General features: G+C 51.1%; 1 long non-coding RNA gene across 1 annotated transcript in view; it reads right to left on the bottom strand.

The window, feature by feature from the left end:
- Positions 1 to 21,989, bottom strand: part of LOC144410299 (uncharacterized) — a 40,431-nt gene that overhangs the window by 10,257 nt on the left and 8,185 nt on the right. Inside the window, exon 2 of the long non-coding RNA XR_013468258.1 lies at positions 2,650 to 2,719. This is a non-coding gene — a long non-coding RNA (uncharacterized LOC144410299). The remainder of the gene's footprint in view (positions 1 to 2,649; positions 2,720 to 21,989) is intronic.

The raw sequence follows: 21,989 nt of genomic DNA, 5'->3' as shown, positions 1-21,989 counted from the left end.
GAAGCCGGTGAGGAGGGATTGTTTTGGGTATGGGAGCTTTAAGGGGCGGGGGGGGGGGGGGGGGGGGGGACTCTAAATCTGTCTTACATTTATTTTCTGTGGAGCAGCACCAGATGTTTGAGACGTCCTTCTCTGGTTCCCCGCTCTGAAACGCAGCAGCTCGCTTTCACAATATTGATTCACCTCCCCGAGGCCTCTCTTCACCAACGTTAGCTCATGTTCTCATTTAAGCGTCATTAGCACAAAGAAAACGTTTTGAAACCCAACAGCTGAAGCGGTTTCTGCTCAGACGTCAGGGACGAAATGGACGGGAACGAGCCGTACGAAGGGCAGACGGAGGGATGACTGCTGCTATTTTTACTTTCAGACGTTCGGCCAACGGCAACAAGCAACAATCGTATCACTGCGAGGCCTCGACGACCAACTCATCTTCTTCCTCGGCGACATTTCAGCGGTAAAGTTTGCACACATCTGGTCCGATGACTCCGTCAGCACCACAAACAGCGCCGCAGCAAACGGGAAGCGCACTCGTCGGGGGGGGTGCTTCCTCAGGCACCTGCGTGGAGCTAACGCTAGCAGAGTGCCGTTAGCCCAGCAGCTCAAGGTCATCGGTGACGGGGGGGGGGGGGGCGTCTGTGGCTGTATGGAGGACCATACGTGCTCATGGGCCACATGTATCTTCAGAGGTCGAGCATGTCCCAGTGACCTCCACTCCCCCCCCCCCTCCCCCACCCCCCATGCGCGCAATCTTAATTGCCATTTGTGGCAGAATTGCATCCAAAAGGGGCGACGTAGTGTGACCCTCCTCAAGTATCGGGACGGGCCTAAACGGCATAAATAGATTAAATCTCAGGGGACAAATGCGTATCAATACTGTATGTACTGAGATAAGTGCAATTTGTAGGCAACCTTGAAAAAGGAGTCGGCACAAAATTAAAGAAAATAACTCTAAAGTGCAGTAAACTGTAATTAAGCTGAGTGAGAGTCTCAGGCTGACGCCGTGAGTCAGCTTCTTTATGGCGCTGAGCTTTGCCAGCGAGAGAGAGAGAAGAATTAGCCAATACAAGTACTGTATGAGGAGGACAACAATAACCTTTCGTTTTTGAGCTATGCTTGAAAAGTTTTTGCTCCGTTACCTGGCAACAGGTAAGCGAATTGCATTGTGGTCCGAGGTGAGGCTTACAAATATATGCTGTTGAGAAAGAATCTGATCGCACTTGCAGGATCAAGATGAACTCGTTTACTTCATATGCAATGAAAACAAGTGCAGCCGTTATGACGTGAACGCCAAATAAAACGGGAGGAACTTCTTCAAGTTACGAACACACGGAGGAAAGTCAAAGTGTGTGTGTGTGTGTGTGTGTGTGTGTGTGTGTGTGTGTGTGTGTCCCGGGGTGGTTCACCGGCTTCTTTATCAGAGACAGTTACACTTCGTTGTGGCACAACCCTCCGGGCAAACACGCACACACACACACACACACACACGCACACACTCCCCGTCAGCCACAGACAAGAAGTAATTAAACCGAGGAGCTCCGCAGCGCCGACAAAACAAATTGATTCTGGCTTTAGGACCAAAGACATAGTGACTGCGCCTGGGAGGACGCCAACGCCAGCGAAGGAACGTAAGGAGAGCTTCTCTGACCTTCACGCTCCGGTGGCTCAGTGTGGAGAGAGAGGGAGAGAGAGGGAGAGAGAGGGAGAGAGACATGAAGCAAGCAGCGCATAGGAAAGCTCCTCCAGGCCTGAGGGCCACAGAGACTAATTAACTTGAGAGACGTGACCTTTCTCTCCTCCTCCCTGAGCGACAACACGTGTGTGTGTGTGTGTGTGTGTGTGTGTGCGTGTTTAATCAATACGAGGGCGCAGTCATCACAGCCAAATGGACCCGGTACATCATGTCTCATCATTGCGTGAAATGCAGCCGGCGAGAAGCAGCGAGGAAGAGTAGGAGAGGATTCCCACAACGCCGTTTACATGAACCCTTGAAACGCCGCCTCGAACACGCGTGTGTCTGTGTGTGTGAACGTATGCGTGTGTCTGTGTGTGAGAGCCAATTAATCTGACCTGCCGTCAGGCTGTTTGAGAGCATGAAAGGTGGTTTTAAAAGGGTTTTGGGGACTTGTGGTAGTTAGTTATACTACTTGCTGCATGTCAGTTGAGGTCCACACAAGTAAGCCTACAAACGTGTGTGTGTCTGTGTGTGTGTGTGTGTGTGTGTGTAGGGAAATCCCCTCAGATGGAGACGGCGGATGCAGAGGGAGACGGAGAGGAGACGGAGGAGGAGACGGAGGAGGAGACGGAGGAGGAGGAGGAGGGGGAATGAAGCGTCCTCTGGAGGAGGACGATTAGCAGATCTGTGTGTGTCTGTTGGAGGGCCTGTGTGTTTCCATCACTCTGTGTGTGTGGGTGTGTGTGTGTGCGTTATGTTCTCCTACAATGAAAGCCGGAGCAGCAGACATATGAACGGCACCGGTGAGCAGGTTTACGCATCGGACCGCGTGTCCTCGTCTGGAAGCACGAGGGCTTTTGTGTAAAGAGTGTGTGTGTGTGTGTGTGTGTGTGTGTGTGTGTGTGTGTGTGTGTGTGTGTGTGTGCGTTAGAACACAGTTTACAAAGTCTACACACTCAGAGTCCTGATGCACTCACCCGGTCTTCAGCTGGAAAAAAGGCCTCCTCGGTCAGAGCCGCCTCAGCAACATCCGACGGGGCTTTTGGTCTGAGACAGAAAGAAAAAGCCTTTGAGTTCGATGGAGTTTGCGTGCAGAGATGCTAACGAGCTAATGAGCTAACCCGCTACACGTCGACTTAACAGGAGAAAATGAGTCCGAGTCACCGGAACGCACCTCATCGTTACACCTCGATTCTACTTCCTGAGGGAATACGGAAGCACTTGTTTTGTTGAATGGATCGTCATATTAATCACATGTGATCTGAATGATTAATGCGTTTACCTTTTGATGTAAACCTCTTATGTAATATAGTCAAATTGTGTGGTGGGAGCCGTGCTTTTTATATCATTAAAACTAAATTAAATGATCTTTTGTTAACCTCCGTAGTTTAATGAGACAGTTGTGGTCCAAGAGGACTCATCCAGCGCTAACATCCGTCTGCCCGACGGAGTCATTTCAAACCATCCAGACGGGAACGTCAACGGCTGCGCCGAAGCAGTCAGTCGGGACCAAGATGGCCGACCGACATCGCGTTATTCAGAGAAAAGCTAAAGCCTCGTCGGCCCTTTCAGGGGCTTTGTGCACTCGTGTGTGTCCCACAAAGCTGGAAGCAAAACGCCATTCTCCTATCGACTTCCAGCAAACGACGTACATCGATTCGCTTCCTCTGCTCAGCTCCTTTTTCTTTTTCCAGTTAGTCGGTGAACTTTTAAAAAAGTCCATCTGATCTCCCCCGGTGCTCTGATACAACAGGACGCCTCCATCACCAGCAGCTGCAACAGGAAGCAAAGGGGCAGGACGGACCTGTGGGCGCAACGTCCCATTCACACGGGTGGAGGACGGGGCAGAAGGAACAGGACGGGGTTTGTAGCGTTGCGGTGGACAAAGTGGACAAAGTGGAGGAGGGAGACGGAAACACGGGGAGGAGACAAAGACGCTGGTGGGCTTTTGTAATGTGATGCGCTGCAGCGTGAGATGGGAAGGAAGATGAACTGTAACCGAGAGCAGAGAGACGGAGACGAGATGGAGCGGCTGAAAAACAGATGGGACCCACACACACACACACGCACACGCACACACACACACACACACACACACACACACACACGCCATGCATGCCTTTACTACACACAAATAGGAAATACGAACACTGTTGGATCAAAGGGGCAGCTTCTCCTTTCTTGTTTTACAAAAGATTTGTATTAATGCAAAAATAAATTCTACACGCGCACAAACGCACACATGCACGCACACACACACACACACACACACACACACCAATGCAAACACTTTATTCCGCTCAAGTAGCGTTCTGCTGATTGCATGCTCTCCCCGCGGGGATTTCTACTCTCTAAATATAGTTTTTGCACAATCAATATTATTTCTACACACACACACACACGCACACACACACAGTGCTGCTTTATCAGTTCTCACATCCCACTTAGCCGAAGAAGATCAGCGTTTCCTGAAGCCAAATTCAGACTTCACGATGACATCCGAGATCAGTGGAAGTTTTCGAGCCGCTTCATTCGATCGACTTGAGGAAATCTGCTTTACGTGCTGTGTAGTTCTAATTAAAACGCTGACACGACACGATTTCAACTGATCATCAGATGTTTCAGCAAAGTCGAATCCCACCGAGCGCTCGGAGCCGTTTGAGCGATGTCATCGGATGCCGAGGTTTCAGACGCTTCGGGGGGGGGGGGGGTCTGCAGAAGGAGGCCTCGCGGATGAGCCGATGAGAGGCTCACACTGAGCCCAGGTAGGGGGGTGAGCTCGTGTGAGGGTCGATGGAGCTCGGTTGTTAGGGTGTGACGGTCGATCCTTCTGCCTGGATTGTAACAATAATACGTAATAATGCGCCATATCTTCAGCGCTGATCACAATGCAAGAAAGTGGGGAGGGAGAAAACTCGACGAAAGGCTGCTGCTTATCAGCTGAGAAAATGATAGTTTACGCTCACGGAACGATTTGACATTCACACAATCGACGGCACAAACAGCTCGCAGATCTTCTGCCGCTTTGAGCACCGTCTCGTCACACTGGCTTTCTGGTTGCGGAATGGCACGCGGCCCGAGTGTGACAGACACTTCCCGTCTCGTCTTCATCAGAGACCCCCCCCCCCCCCCCCCCCTCATCCTCATCTCTATCTCTTCTCTCTCTCAGTCCTCCTCGCCGTCGCTCCATTGTTCCTCCATTAAAACCCACGGCGACCCGCATAACTGCCTCCAATGACTCGGCCTTAATGAAAAAAACACATCGCATTAGCGGCGTCACGTCGAGCCCCCCCCCCCCCGGCCTCGGACCAAAGCACATAAGATTCCCTGTCAGTGTCGGGGGGAGTCGGATAACCCTCTGGGACCCGGTTCCAGACCCTGACCCGGCCCGCGTGAGGCTCGCCGTCTGCGTTCAAGTCAAACGGCGTCCACCGACACGTGGATGTGTGACGCCTGGAGCAGCAGAGCGCGTGCCGGGCGATTGTCGAGAGAGAGAGAGAGAGCGAGGAAAGGCTGATGCATTGATGTGTTCAAAGGCTCTAACACACACAATCACACACAACTTGGCGTCTAAAAGGCCGGCGTTGAACGTCATGAATGAAGAGAGAGAGCAGGACGAGCATCAAAAGGATTGTCGAGGGAGAAAACAACCCCCGAGCTGGAGTCGGATGCGAGGGAGACGAGCTGAATGAGCCCAGCCGGCGGAACGCAGCATCTGCATCACAAAGCGACTTTCCAACGTCGGCGGCGCTTCAACGGCCCTCCGGTGCTCATGAGGTTTGGTTCGAAGGCGTGGCGGGAGCCGAAATACACGTTCCACGGCGATACCTCCGCCGCCGCGTGCACAACACCACGTGGTCACCAGGCAGAATGCGCTTCACGGGATCGCAGGGCCGCCGCGGTGCAACGAGAAGGAGAGGAAGGTCACGCAGGGAATGAAGAGAGCAGTTTTAGGAATGAAGCGAGACTTTTCTAATCCATCGGTCCACACGGCAGAGTCACTCAAGTCCCACTTTTGAGTTCCAGTTTTTTCCATTTCAGGTAAAAAGGAGCCCATCTTCTTCCCGCCCCTCGGTTCCCTCCATGAGTTCCTTAATTAGCAGCGCGTCCGTCTCTCTTACGCTCGATGCCTCCGAACTCTCCGCTGCCTCCTTCCTCATTCTCTCAATTCCTTCGTCCTTTTAATCTCCCTGTTTGGTCACTTGCTCACACCGCCCCTCTCTGTCTTCTTTTGACGTTCAAACTCTGGAGGCAAATCGCGTTCCAGGCATGAGAGCACATTTTGCGAGGAGCAAATACGTTCTGAACTGCATGTTTGCGTCACTTTGACCCGATCCATTTGGATCTTTGGTAAGTTCACATGATTAACAGAAGGCGCGACACGACACACACGGCAGTCTGCTCATTTAATTAAAGCCGGATTTTGCATTTAGATTGGATTGGCAGATTAGAGGAAAAAAAGGGGAAATGTGCTGTTTTCAGTTTAGCAAAGCATCAGCAGGAGCAGAACCAGCGGCTTCCTGGAGCTTCCTGAAGCTTCCCGAAGCTCCTCTTACACTGAACCCCCGAACCCTCTCACTGCATCAAGCTTCATTTTCAAATGAGTCAGAAACTGAATCCATCAAAGGACGCGTTGCATGAAGGAGCATCTGGCATTCGCCTCTTTTTACAAATGAAACTCTTCATCCGCACAGAGATCCGAGCTCACGGTGCGTTCAGGCTCTCCTCAACAACCTTTAAAGTCAAACATTTCTATTTTTATCACCGGGATATTGCCCTCGGAGAGCTAACAAAGCGTAGAAAAGCAGTGATGAACAGGGACACATTTAATGAGCTTCCTTCAAATTCAGGCAAATTAAGTCACACGAACCCAGCGTCTCCGTATCATTTTGAACAACCTTTGAAAACGGGACCAGGAAGATTTATTCGTCACCTTGAAAACAGGAGTGTTTCTTTCCACCGCGCACCGATACTCTGCAGCTTTTCAACGTACCAAGCAAACCGTGTTTTTTAGACCAGGCTGTTCCGACGGGGACAAAGAGGAACAAAGCACGTTCCACTAGAACTCTCCATTATTTCCACGCGATGAATTCCCCGTCATCTTTAGCAGGTGTCGACTTTAAATCTGGTGTCTTAGTTTGACTCGTTCTCTGCTACCAGTGTGGCATCAAAGCCCCGGGGGAACGCACAAGCTAGCTAGCCAGCTGTGCGCTAGTTAGCTAGCTAGGTCAACGTAGCATAAAGCATGGTGGGATTAGCCAGCTCGCTAACTAGCTAACGCAGAGCAGCCTGCTGCAGGGGGGCCTTCGGGTGGACCAGGGACACTCAAAGGAAGGAAAAAAGATTAAAGTTTCACAAGCACACGTGTGTGTGTCTGTGTGTGTGTGTGTCTGTGTGTGTGTGTGTGGCTCCATCAATGTGTGTATCCGTTTTTTTTCCATTTATCTCCTTTGTGGTTTCACTAATGTTTGAAGAAGCTATTTGATTCACACTCGCTGGTTGCAGATTAACGATAAGGAAGATTACACTGTCACAATCTATCAGCGCGTACCTGTGTGCGCGTGTGTGTGCGTGTGTGTGTGTGTGCGTGCGTGTGTGTGTGTGTGTGCGTGCGTGTGTGTGTGTGTGTGTGTGCGTTCGTACGCTTGGAGACATGAGTTCCTTGTTCTTCTCCTCTTGCTCGGGCGTACGTCGCCCTGCATGTGAACACCGTGTGGGTGTCTTTGTCTCTCCTCCGGGGGGGAGACCCCACCGACCGCCTGTCCCCGACTGATCCGGCGTCCCACCGCCGGTGAGAGAGACGGACTGAGACGCAAGTGAGACGGGAAGCAGAAGGGAGAAATGAGGGAAATGCGAACGGAGAAAAGACACGAGAGAAAGGAGAAGAGTTTGTGATTTTAATTCACGCATAAACTGCCTCAGCAGATGTCTCCGCTTTGCCAAAAACTGTCTCGTCAAGTGCAGCGATTTTAGATCCTGACGTTCAGCGTCACCACAGCTGTTTGCAGCGTCGCGTCTGCAGCCATTTTGTAAGAGCAGGTGCTGCAGACGTTTTTTGTTTTGTGTCTTTTTTTCTGCTCTTCCCCAAATGGTGTCTCTCGCTGTGAGCAGAGAGGACGGAGAAGCCGAAGAGGTGAGAGGGGGCGTAGGAGGGAGGCGGGGGAGACGGGAGCAGGCGGAGGGAGAGGCAGGAAAATAAAGGGATGGGTGGAGGGGTGGCGAAGGGGTGAGGGGGGAGAGGAGGAGGTGTTTTCCATCCTGTTTGTTTTTCATTAGGGGTTTTAAAATCTAATGAATGGCTAAGAAGGAGACAAGAGGGAGAGGGAGACACGAACCAGAAGCCACACCGAGAGATTGAGGCAAATATGCAAACACGCAGGAAGCAGATCTCATAAATTGTCCGGAATAGAAAGAACAATGATTAAAAAAAATGAAGGGAAGGGGAGAGATAACATGCATTAATAAACCGAAAGCGTAATAACTGCAGGCCCACTGGCGCTGCATACCAATTTAACACTCCACACAGGGAGTGTGTGTGTGTGTGTGTGTGTGTGTGTGTGTGTGTGTGTGTGTGTGTGTGTGTGTGTGTGGAGCCGGTGAATGATTCACCAAAACCTGTTGCCTCCCTTGCGTCACGTTGTTGGACGCGCTGGGTTTGGTAACCAGCGACGAAGGAGGACGGGGGCGGGGCCAGAGGTCATGGGGGTCACCTTCAAATCCAAGGTGCCGAGCGGCTAACAGAGCTAACGGCGTTAGCATGAGGGGGAACCGGAGGGCCTTTAGGTTAAGAGTTGTTTTCTCTCATCTCAAAGCACTGAATGCATCATGGAGGATCTTCAGCTAGACGGCTGAGGGATTCGTGCTTTGTGTCCGCTAATGAAACGAGACGAGATTACACATAGAAGAGACTTGTTTTGCACAGAGCCGAATAAATATAATAATAAAACCAGCTTGGACCATCTGGACCCAAAATAGATTCGGCAGTTTATTGGAAACAAAGCAAGACCCACCCGGAATAACTGATTAACGCCATTCAAACGGGATGGATCCATCGCCCCCGGATTACCTCGAGCTTCTAAAGAGGCAGACAGACCCTCTCGACACGCCCTGCACTCACAAACGGGTTTGTGCGAAATGTTTCGGGCCAACGGTGGAAAGAGTTCGGCTTTCAGAATCTTCTTTTGCACCAACCAACAGACCAATGTGCCCTTGAGCAACTTTCCAAAAGCAAAAGTGTTTCAAAGCGATTCATAATGGCCATAATTGAAGGGCGAGACATGGGGGGGACACGTTCCTGCAGTCCTCCCTCAAATGCATTCATACACAAAAGGTGCCCGAGGACTCGTGTGTGTGAGATGATCGGAGAGCTCATGGAGATACAGTTCTGGGTTTGAAAGGAGGGTTGTCCTTGATACAGTTAAGTCAAATTGAATCATAGATAACGTTACGCCACTTTGATTCATTGACACAAACTTTAGCAGTGAAAACATAAAACTGAGAATATAGGCTGACATAATGGCAAAGAATCAAAAGCTCCCAAATCAAAGGTACGGTGACTCAAAAACACATCACAGAAGAGCCTTTAGTGCCTGTTGAGACTTAATGTCGAAGGAGCCACAACATATTAACTTATTAGTGCTAATTGACCCTTTAATCTTCATAATGTAATGAAATGAGCGCATTAACGTGGACAGATTCAGGTACATTTGTGAGTTACACACATTCATCAGTAATTTCACGCCAGATAACAACAGTTCAACAGTAATGAATTCTGGCGTTTCCTTTACAACATCAACATCCGGCGCTGGCTGATCCCTTAGAATAAGAGTCATAATATAGTTGTGCGACTCCCTCTGGGTGTGTGTGTGTGTGAGGCTGAATAGCTTGTGGAGCGCCGCGTGATGTAGTGCGTCCAGTCGGCTCACTGCGACGCGTTAGATGCCGCGTGGGCCGGCTGACTCAGCCGCCGCTGAATACATGAATAACTTGAGTGAGTGTGAATGCGTTTTCCCGTTTTTTTTGGGAAAAACAAAGGCACATTTGCACGTGTGTGTTTTTTCACGTCTGCCGGCTGGGTGTGCGCCCATCTGAAAGCCTCCGCGTGGGCGAGGGATGTGTCCAGATGTGTGTCTGTGTGTGTGTGTGTGTCTGACCTCCTCACACTGAGTCAAGTTTGGATTCGCCGCCAGCTAAAATGACGAGTTTCCTTTTTCATCTCTCTCGCTGTCTTTATCTCTTCCTCCCTCGCCGCACTCAAACGAGGAGCATGGAAACGCATTCGGCGAAACGCGGCGAAGCGGATGGCGCTTCCCCCGATCCAACTCGCTATCCGGGCGCAGTGGGAAAGATCCACCTTCTCTTCAAAGGACACGCAAGGTATAATTTGAGATAATTGAAGACCAATCACCAGATCACCAGATCGCCCCCCCCCCCCCTCCCGTGATGGTGACGGGTCCAGAATCCGCCCGGCGGCCTCGTTAGATCCCGCCCTCCCTCTGCTCCTGCCAAGACAGCTGCTTCCCGCGGCGCCGTCCCACACACTCGCTCCCGTCAGCGGCCGTGCGTCAAACGGAGCGCAGGCCGCCGGCAGGTCAGCACCTCCCCCCCACCTCCCGAGGGTTTGGACCAGCGGCGCCCGGCAGCCGGCGCTTTCATGGTTTCAGGAGCTCAAGATTACTTCTGCGGTTGAAGTACTACGCAGCTGTGTCCTCCTCGTGTAGTACTTCAACATCGACTTCAAGACCCCCCCGCCAGAGGCAAACAACGGGACCCGACTGCAGCTCTGCCTCCCCCACCGGTGCCAATGCTATGCCTATTAGCCCCGAGCTAATTACCCGGCGGCGCTCCCGGTGGGATTGGCTAAGCTAATTAGCATGCACCTGATTAGACGGGTGGAGGTAAAATAAGACAAAGCGGAGCGGGAGACAAAAAGATCTGTTGGTACGAGAGCTACTCGGGGGAGGAAACCCGGTGCAACGTGTTTGGGAATCATCACGCGTCATAAAAAAAAGAGAAACAGGCTTTCGGCGGTTTGGTTAACGACCCGGTGGGATAAAGCACCAAATTGGGGGCAGCAGGGGATGAAGCAGGTTTTTATCGTTAATTATCCACAGCAGAACCTCTGTGGAGCACTAAGCTGGGTTTGCTGCTGGCCACTGCAGGAGATCATAAGCATGAATAGCTTCACAAGCTACAAGGCCGGGGGGGGCGCAGCGCATCGTGTACGTAGGATGGAGATGGTGGAGAGGTCAACTCTGGGGAAGGTCCTGTAAAGCAGGTCCCGCGTGTAGCTTTCACGCGACATAGCAGCTCACCTTCCGCCTCGCGTGTCCTTGAGAGCCGGAGCGGGGAGGGGCCGGGGGAGGGGGGTGCAAGGGGGGGTTGTGCGAGACGTCTCCGCGTGTCTCAGCCTCCACATTGCAGGCGCTGTGTGGCACTCACAGAAACACACACAGCATGCACAATGAGGAGGCCCCGAGCACGCACGTTTTCACCAGCACCGCTACCGGTGCAGGGGGGAGGGGTGGTGGAATAAACAGAGGGAAGGGGATGCTGACGTGATGCCATCTTGATGCTAACGTGATGCTAACGTGATGCCAACGTGATGCCAACGGGATGCTAACGTGAGGCCAACTTGATGCTAACGTGATGCCAACGTTATGCCAACTTGATGCTAACGTGATGCCAACGGGATGCCAACGTGATGCTAACATGAGGCCAACGTGAGGCCAACTTGATGCTAACGTGATGCCAACGTGATGCCAACGTGATGCCAACGTGATGGCAACGTGATGCTAACGTGATGCCAACGTATGATGTCGGGGTTCATGGTCAGCGTCTTGACCCGTTGTGCACATCAGTCGTCCCCCTGCTGGCCATTAGAAAGAAGGAAGGTTTAAAGGTATGAAAAAGCTAAATGGTCTTCTCTCCGATTCATCGCCGCTCCCAATGATGAATGGTGGTCGGGTTCTGAGAGGAACCGTTTTAAGCTCCACCGTGGCGTATTTCCCCTGTGACTCAGTCTTCTGGATTCTTCTCCACTCTCTGAACTTCAAATTAGTGCGTGCCGACTAATCAGCGCTCCGTCCACCGGCTTCAACTTTCACAATTTAAAATTAGCCGACGAGCGAAAAAGCGTCTCTACTTATTTTTTTAATAAGGCCGGTGACAACCGCTTCCTCGTAGGGCTTTTAATGAGCCGCCCGCCCCACGGGGGTGAGCCTCTGCTCCTTTGGGTGTCACTTAATCAAAGGACCACTGAGCACGCTGCTGGGAGGACCTGCGCCGCCTCTCGACCATCCGCTGCCCCGGCCTCACCGTTACCGTGACAGCCGCCTCGTTAAAAAAACAGCTCCACCTGCAGCGGACGGCGAAGCGGGTGCAGCCGGACGGAGGAACACCCGCCGTGCAGGAAGCATCGCTGCGGCGGGGAGACCAACCAAGCAGGGCGAGACACACAAATGGTGTTAATATGTGTCTTCCAAGCTCTCATTCACAAACTGTCTATCTGCCCCCCCCCCCCCCCCCCAGATGACTCATCCTGAGCCCCCCCGCGGCGCTCTGCTCCGCACACAGATGGCGTGTCTGCATTTGTAACCTCGTTGAAGTTCTTTTGTTTCTCCATCTCACAATGTTGCCTTTATATAAAGATTAAAAATAGATTCCAGATACAGTAAATTTCCATAACAACCGAACCACGAGTGCAAAGAGCGCATCGTGTTGAACTCTTCAGCAGCTTGATGTTGTTTTCGCGCATCGCCCCGTTGTGCTCGCGTTCGTGGTCCCCAGAGGACGACTCCCGCCGACTTTGGCGGATCGACCTCTGTCCGTGTCCCGCGTTGATATGTATATAAAGTTTGTACCCGGGAGAGTGGGTTGTTCTGGTGCTTTCCGGTCTCTGTTTCTCACCGTTATAGCTGGCGCCTCGCTAACCTCTAGCGGAGGTGGATGATGAATCCGGCAGGGGCTCGGCGAGCTCAGCTGTGGGTGTTACTGCCGCTGCGAGACCTTAATTATGCCGCAGCATGAAGATGCAACGGCGTCCCGCTGTCTGCCGACCCGTTTGTACCAACGCGTCCTAAAAGTATACTTTTAGTTTATTAACATGAAACCAAAGGAGGTGCTCTTCATTTTCATATTCCACCTGCTTAAATTGACCTCATCTTTTCTTAATCCAACTCCGAGTTTAGAAACATCACATCTATGAACTGTGCACACGTTTAGTTCAGTGTGCGCGTAAGAGGCGATACCCTCCCCTGGACCTGCGGGGTCAGAAGGCTAATAGCAACGCGCTAGTGAGTCGTCCTCGCGTGGCGCCCCACAGCGGTTTCATTAAAAACCGGCGTCACTAGACAAGTTTCCTCGTTTCACGTTGCTCTCAAAAACGTCAATGAGTGTAAAATGCTCCTTCGTGACGCACGAGGGCAACGGTCAGCGGCTCGAATGATGTTCGGTTGGTTGCTTCACGGACAAACGAGACGAGAGGCTTAGCTTGGCGCCCTTGGAGCCATGAAACAGTCACACGCTACATTCAGGAGACTCATTGTGCGGCTTCGTGGCTTCGACGCGCCACGAACGGATGAGTTTGCCGGAGTAGAATTCGTGCTTAGTGGCGGACGGACGCGGAGGAGCACGCTCACTCACAGGCGGACGCCATAATTGGCACAGATGCTAACACGTGTTTAACTTGCAAGCTCCTCATGTGCGGAGGAGCTCCGTCCTCGACGTGGAGGAAGGAACCGAACGCAAACACCGACCGGCCCTGAAATCGGACGTGTGAAATAATCTGTGACCCAAGATCAGCGGAGCTGGAAGCGGCCGTCGGCCCGTCGACACCTCGGCATCCAAACCAGCCCGTTTGAGGCAACTGGAGCTCGAGAGGCTGCTTCTCCGACTGGTAAGAGCGGCGTGTAGGTGTGCGTTTTCGTTTGTGTTAGTGGGTGGAGGCAGCGAGATGGAGAAGCGATGACCTGTGTGTGTGTGTGTGTGTGTGTGTGGTAGCATGAAGAACTCTTTCGGGGGTTTCACGGTGAGAGATGAAACACTTGAATTGACTTTAATGCGTCCGTGCTGCCGTGTGTTGTGTGGATCCGTTACCCGTGAAGAATATCAAACACGTGTCGCACACCGACGGGACGAGCTTTGTTTGTTCCACCTTCGAGCGCAGATGCAGCTCTGGAGTTTCACTTCAAGATGGTTTAAAAATGACGGGAGCCTTTCAGTCCAAGAACCTTTCACTGCAAACTAAGTCACAAACACTTTCCACACCAGAGCAGCTGGTTGTTTTGAATTTGTGTTCCACGTGACACTAATTAGACTCATTACCATAAGACTAATACACATAAATATAAAACCATTTAAAGGGCACTCCAGCCATTAACAATTAGACATTAGACAGATAAGGGGCCAAGATGCTGCTGATTGTGAGACATCCAGAAATCCATTTCCCCCCTCCAGAAAATACTGGATTCTAAATTTCCCATCATGCAAAAATAGAACACTTGCTTCCTCTTCAACAACAATTACTCGCAAGCTGAAAAAGGGAGCAACCGCTAGTTTTGAAACTTGATGCCAATGCAGAAGTGTCCTACAGCTGCATTCTGTGTAGTGACCAGCAGGGGGCGACTCCTCTGCTCCCATAGACGTCTATGAGGAAATGACTCCACTTCTCTCTAGTGGCCAGCAGGGGGCGACTCCTCTGCTCCCATAGACGTCTATGAGGAAATGACTCCACTTCTCTCTAGTGACCAGCAGGGGGCGATTCCTCTCCTCCCATAGACGTCTATGAGGAAATGACTCTACTTCTCTGTAGTGACCAGCAGGGGGCGACTCCTCTGCTTCCATAGACGTCTATGAGGAAATGACTCTACTTCTCTGTAGTGACCAGCAGGGGGCGACTCCTCTGCTCCCATAGACGTCTATGAGGAAATGACTCTACTTCTCTGTAGTGACCAGCAGGGGGCGACTCCTCTGCTCCCATAGACGTCTATGAGGAAATGACTCTACTTCTTTGCAGTGACCAGCAGGGGGCGACTCCTCTGCTCCCATAGACGTCTATGAGGAAATGACTCTACTTCTCTGTAGTGACCAGCAGGGGGCGACTCCTCTGCTCCCATAGACGTCTATGAGGAAATGACTCTACTTCTCTGTAGTGACCAGCAGGGGGCGACTCCTCTGCTCCCATAGACGTCTATGAGGAAATGACTCTACTTCTCTGTAGTGACCAGCAGGGGGGCGACTCCTCTGCTCCCATAGACGTCTATGAGGAAATGACTCTACTTCTCTGTAGTGACCAGCAGGGGGCGACTCCTCTGCTCCCATAGACGTCTATGAGGAAATGACTCTACTTCTCTGTAGTGACCAGCAGGGGGGCGACTCCTCTGCTCCCATAGACGTCTATGAGAAAATGACTCTACTTCTCTCTCTGATTTATTCCCTCAGTAAACGTTGTAAACATGAGTTCATGGTCTCAGTCTCTAGTTTCAAGTCTTCTTCAACACAACATGATGTTCATTTAGTGAAGTGTAATTATGGTCATATACTAATTCCTTCAAAAGACGGGTCAAGACAAAAAAGCCAAATAACTACGAGCTAGTAGAGAGAAAATAGTGCTCACAACACGATCAATGTACCTGTTAAGGTGTTAAATCACAAACACACACCGAACAAGAGGAGCAAGAAAGAAGCACCACGCCGTGTAAACGGATCAATAACAACTGGACGCTTCATTGTGTCCCAAGCACCTCTACACCTCCTGCTTCTCTAATTAATATTGTAACAGCTAAATTGATTGCTGGCCGGTCATTAGGAATCCATCCAACAAGTGCGTTCAATTTGTTGAGACGGCGTTGAGATTTGTTTCAATCTCGCTTTCGCTCGGAATTTGAACAGAGAATACGATCCGATCACATCTACAGAAGAAACAACTGTAATTTCCTAAAATAACTACAATTGAGGAAATGTTTTGGCCTACTTTCCTCCAGCTAATGGCTAAAAATGAGTGGTTGAAGCCGAGCTGCTTGCCCCTGGTTATTCAGATTGTTGCTGATAATTATGGTTATTTCCAACAAACCGAAGGAGGGGTTTATTCAGCCGTGTCAATAACTATCACCCTGCATTGTGTTTGTGTGCCTGTTAGGGGAGAGATATTGGATTCCACTCACAGTAGATGGCCTCAGTTGAAAAGTAGAAGCTGAGAACCATTAAAATGCAGCGAGTCACGTGTGACTGCTCTGCTCTCTCTTCCTTTGTCCTTCACACCGCGAAGAAAAGAGCCGTCATCACCCGCTCTGCTGATCACCGCACCTCTAACTGCCCGACGGGATGATCTGAAATCAATGAAGGCTCCTTACAACAACCTGAAATATCAATGAACCCGCTACAGAAATGCTCCACTAGCACACACACAGAGTCCGACCCGAAGGTCAGTCGCTTTAAAACAAACAAGCAGATTATTGAGCTTCTGGCCGTCACCACTGAGTCCAGGGTCAAAGTCCCCAATATGGCTACCAGAGGCCTTCCATGGTTATATATACAGTATATGTATATATATATATAGATATATATCAAAGTACATCGGATGAACGGTTCTCAAGAAATGAGAAGAACCTGGATTCATGTTGGTTTGTATTTGGATGTGCACGTGTACGCACACACAGGCACGACGCACACGACTCACACTCATCTCCGTTGCACAAAAAGTTACAGATTCCCACACGCACGCAGCGCATTGCGTGACTGCAGGTCTCAACAAAGAGTAGATTTGCATGACTAAATGGTGGAACGAGCTCTCTGATGGCATCCGGACCGCAGAGAGCCGCTGCATCTTCCGCCGCAAACCAAAGACACACCTCTGCAGACTAAAAATACCCCAGGAAAACCTGCTGTTTGTGTGTCTGTTTGTGTGCACGCCTCAGTGACAAGTCATGCAGGTCTCACCGACTCGTGCAAAGCGGATCACGCGGACCGAAAGAGACACATTTATCTTGTGACGCCGATCAGAGAGTAAGCGCTGTCATCTGCATAAACGCACACACACCGAAGTGCGCGAGGAGGAGAGTGAGGCCCGATGACTTCACGCTCTGTTAATCTGCGGCCGTCACCGTGGCGACGCGCCGAGGTGAGGGGGTCAGACCCGTTCCCCTCCGTTGGCTCCCTAATGGGCCATCGGACGCACTCCAGCGGCGTGAACGGTGGCCGTCGACGGAATGAGTCACCGCACGCCGCGAAGTCCTCGTGCACCCGCGAACACGTCTCGCCGCACTTCCTGGTGTCTGTGTGTTTCCCTCTCGTTTCGATCCCTTCGGCTTCTTCCTCGCGTCCTCCCGTTTGCTGTCTGCAGAACTCTTCTTCCTTTCGAGTCCCGGTTCACTCGTGTGCCTTCTCTGTTTGTGTTGGGTTTCTGTTTCTGTCAGGAGGTGCGTTTGCTTCCAGATTGTGCGTCTGCCTTCCTAACAACTCAGGCTCCCCTGCTGCTGCTGCACTTCACCAATCAGATGCCCATGGCGGCTCCCTCTTGTCCCATTACTGGGACAGCAACTCGCTCACGTCTTTGAGATAATGGCTGAAAAATAAAGCCTGCATAGAGGGTTACAAGTAGGATGCATTCACATTGCCTGGCGTTGGCAGAGTTAAATGGTTCCAAAAAGGGGCTTTAATGTTGTTAATGGGTTCTTCAAAAGGACTAGAAGGAGCCTTGGTGCATAATGGTTGTTTTGGCTCTTACGTTTCTATCTCGCTTGGGTTATTTTCATGCAAGGAGGATTGTTTTTCAATAGATTTCCTGGATGAATTTAAGTTCAAACATCTAGATTCCTATTTTTCCAAATGAGGACGTTGTTCTTTTTCACTCTCGCCATCAGGCTGTGAGGGAGGCGTTGCATAAGAGCACAAGTGTTGCATCAAACAGCTGACTCAAGCTTAAATGTTGACGAACACAAATCTAATACTGGTATTTTAGAGTAAAAAAAAAGCAGGGTATGAGTTTAGAAACGCGGAGCAGAAGCGTTGCCGTCAGGCCTCCATTTCCCTCGGCGGCTGACAGCAGCTGCTGGGCGCGTCTGCGGGGGCCAGAGGCCTCCAACCTGCTTGTAATACCTCACAGCTGGACCGCTTTCATCCCATCAGGGGAGAAGTCACTCATCTCCGCGTAGGCGATCAATCATCACAACACAGCGATGGCTGAAGGTATTTTTTGCAACAGTTGGGCACCGGCGGACGAGCCGAGGGAGCCTCCGAGCGAGAACACGGGGCGAGATGAGAACGGGGCCCCCCCCCCCCGGCAGCGAGGCCCCCCCCGGCAGCGAGGCCCCCGACTCCGCCAGCTGTGATCAGGCCACACAGGGAGACGTGTGGGAGGGGGGGGGGGGTCCACCGGCTAGTGAGCGGCAGGTAGGTACTGCTGATACAAGGACGACGCGGGACGTTCTGTTATTGTCCCTTCGTGCAACAAGCACTTTTGTCTGTTTTTCATTGTTGTGTAATTTTCAGACAAATTTACTTGTCACCAAAACATCACCAAGAGCACCGTTTTCCTTCCGCAGGAAACTAGAAGTAAACGTTTAATTACCTGTGCTATATTAAAACAAACCACAACCTTTCCCTGGATCTAATCATGTGCACAGCAGTGCTCAGAAAAAAAGGACATTTAAATCTCAAATATCATGCAAACTGTTAAATGAGCCGCCTGGAAGCACACGGAGGCAATCGATTCTCCTGCAGCTAATTATCCCCTGCAGGGGGAGTATCGATGGACACACACAAATTGTCCATGAAGTCCTCCACTGGGATCGTTCGGAGAAATCGCTGCATCTTCTGCAGTGGAAGTCTGAGCCCCGCCTCCCGTCTCTGAGGGGATTCTAGGAGGCGACGGCAGAGCTTCTTCTCAAACCTCAGGTGACACGTGTCATCACCTGAGATGTCCTCCACCTTTCCTTAACATCACTGAGATGTCCTCCACCTTTCCTTAACATCACTGAGATGTCCTCCCCTCCTCATTTCCTTAACATTACTGAGATGTCCTCCACCTTTCCTCTCCTTAACATCACTGAGTTGTCCTCCACCCCTCCTTTCCTTAACATCACTGAGATGTCCTCCACCCCTCCTTTCCTTAACGTCTCCACTGAGATGTCCTCCCCTCCACCTTTCCTTAACATCACTGAGATGTCCTCCCCTCCTCATTTCCTTAACATCACTGAGATGTCCTCCACCTTTCCTCTCCTTAACATCACTGAGTTGTCCTCCACCCCTCCTTTCCTTAACATCACTGAGATGTCCTCCACCCCTCCTTTCCTTAACGTCTCCACTGAGATGTCCTCCCCTCCACCTTTCCTTAACATCACTGAGATGTCCTCCCCTCCTCATTTCCTTAACATCACTGAGATGTCCTCCACCTTTCCTCTCCTTAACATCACTGAGTTGTCCTCCACCCCTCCTTTCCTTAACATCACTGAGATGTCCTCCACCCCTCCTTTCCTTAACGTCTCCACTGAGATGTCCTCCCCTCCTCATTTCCTTAACATCACTGACATGTCCTCCACCTTTCCTCTCCTTAACATCACTGAGATGTCCTCCACCCCTCCTTTCCTTAACATCACTGAGATGTCCTCCACTCCTCCTTTCCTTAACGTCTCCACTGAGATGTCCTCCCCTCCTCATTTCCTTAACATCACTGAGATGTCCTCCACCCCTCCTTTCCTTAACGTCTCCACTGAGATGTCCTCCACCACTCCTCTCCTTAACATCACTGAGATGTCCTCCACCCCTCATTTCCTTAACATCACTGAGATGTCCTCCACCACTCCTCTCCTTAACATCACTGAGATGTCCTCCACCTTTCCTCTCCTTAACATCACTGAGATGTCCTCCACCCCTCCTCTCCTTAACATCACTGAGATGTCCTCCACCACTCCTCTCCTTAACATCACTGAGATGTCCTCCACCCCTCCTCATTTCCTTAACATCACTGAGATGTCCTCCACCACTCCTCTCCTTAACATCACTGAGATGTCCTCCACCTTTCCTCTCCTTAACATCACTGAGATGTCCTCCACCCCTCCTCTCCTTAACATCACTGAGATGTCCTCCACCACTCCTCTCCCTAACATCACTGAGATGTCCTCCACCCCTCCTCTCCTTAACATCACTGAGATGTCCTCCACCACTCCTCTCCCTAACATCACTGAGATGTCCTCCACCCTTCCTCTCCTTAACATCACTGAGATGCTTAGCATAAAGACTGGAAACAGGGACCAACCGCTAGCATGAAGATGTCTGCCAAGGTGACAGAGCAGCAAACTAAAGCTCAGTGATCATTCTGTGTATAAAAACGCGTCTTTAACGTACAACCATGAGGTAAATGTGCCAAGCGGAGTCCCTGAACCTCTGTCAGGTACTCAGGTGCTGTGTGTGAGAGCGCTAACCGGCGTATCTGCCTCTCCAGGGTGGAGGTGGGCGGTGCAGCAGCGCCGGGGGGCCGACAACAGATACCGCTAATCCTCCCAAACGGCGGCGGAGCGAAACGTGGGCGCGAGCAAGAGACGAGCATCAACGTTCGCGTCCGTGCAGTCGCTGCTCATCGTGTCAAATTCAATCTTTTATCACTTATTCGCTGTGTATTATATTTGCTCTGGTAGGGGAGAGCTGGTGTTTGAGCGCGAGAAGAGAAGCCACGCCCACCGGCGCCCTCTGATGGAGGAATTGTGTGGGGGGGGAGATGACTTTGAACCCGTCGGGGGTCTTTTCCTTCACCGCGTTGAACCTCCAAGCCGTTCGGCTGTTTGAGGGATGAAAGGAGAGCAAACAACCACACGTTCGCCCATGAGGTGCTCATTGGGGTTTACGTTTGAACGGGTGCCAGTCGCCGTTCATGTCGAGATGAGTAACAAGTGTCTCTGCTGAGTAAAATGCAGCGTGAAGGAGCTACAGATGATGCAAACCAACAAGTGTAGCAAACACATGTGACAACACCGTGTTCTGCGTGTGCGACTTCATTCTTCTGGAAGCGAGCATATTGTGTGTGTGTGTGTGTGTGTGTGTGTGTGTGTGTGTGTGTGTGTCGCACAGTCCTGTATCTCAGAGATTACGGCGAAGCTGCTTATCAACAGGCCGAGAGCTGAGAGTTTGTCACAGTTTTGAGCTCCCAGAGCTTTTTTTCTGGGCTTTTTAAAATGCTTTTCCTTTGATCCACCTGCAGATGATTTGTCTTCACGCCTCCAAAGGGACAGACGGTCATGTGAGCTTTCAACCTCGTGCATAGCAGCTGCTCATATATAATGTATGTATCTATAGTGGCACGAGGGAAGAAACACTGGAGGAGGAAAAATGGAAACAAGCTTTTGAGGCTTTATGGGGGGATCAGTTATTATTCGCTTTGTGACCGGCTGGTTTTAGACGTTGATCATACGTCAAATATTTTAGTAAAAGATCAACTGCTCAGCAGCAATACGAACCGCTCGGTACATAAAAAGAGGAAGCTAATATTTCAGTTTCCGATTATTTTGGTTTCTTTGAGCTTAATTTGTCCTTTAGAATCCGGTCAAGATGAAGTCGGCGGTGCAGCGATCAACGGATGAGTAACGTGCAAACACGCCGACCACCCAGAAGGGAAACGCACGCACACCAACGCGACAACTCTTCTGCACGTGTATGTGTGCGTGCGTGTGTGTGTGTGTGTTCCTGCACGCCGACAGTGGAAACAAGGGCAACGCAGCGGGCGTGTGTTCACAGTCTGCTGAGACTCGGCGTGAGACACACTCAACTGGACATAACGCACACACGCACACACACAACCCCATGTTCCTGTTTGACAGGGCGAGTCTGACAAGCTAACACTTTCCTCTGTGTGTGTGTGTGTGTGTGTGCGGAGGTTGACATTAGTCTGCCGTGGCCGGGGGGCAACAGCAGGAACGTTTACACAGGACTGGTCATGTGGTCATCTCCACTAGCTGTGTGTGTCTGTGTGTGTCTGTGTGTGTTTTTAGCTAATGTCTCAGGGTAAAGGTGTCTAGACGGCACAGACAGGAAGACAGATGCATCAACCGCCATCGCACACACACACACACACAATCGCGTATCTCAGCGGTGGAAGGCCGAGCGGCCGGTGCCCAGCGGCATTGTGGGAACTCGGCAGCCGTCGCCTCTGACTTCCCAACTGTCGATCCTGTTAATGATGTTTTATCGAGCAGCTTCAGACGTCCGATTATCATCCAACTTTTTATTCCCACAAAATGTGTTACCGCTTTGTGGTCTCCGCCGCACTTTGCAACGTTCGGCTGAGTGTCGGCGTCTTAGTGTTTCACTGTGCGCCTTCCCATTGTTT

The sequence above is a fragment of the Gasterosteus aculeatus genome, chromosome 7 (genome assembly GCF_964276395.1).
Source record: "Gasterosteus aculeatus chromosome 7, fGasAcu3.hap1.1, whole genome shotgun sequence".
In the NCBI taxonomy this organism is placed as follows: Eukaryota; Metazoa; Chordata; class Actinopteri; order Perciformes; family Gasterosteidae; genus Gasterosteus; species Gasterosteus aculeatus.
The sequence above is the reverse complement of the archived record's forward strand: the minus strand, read 5'-3'. Positions and strand labels throughout refer to the sequence as shown.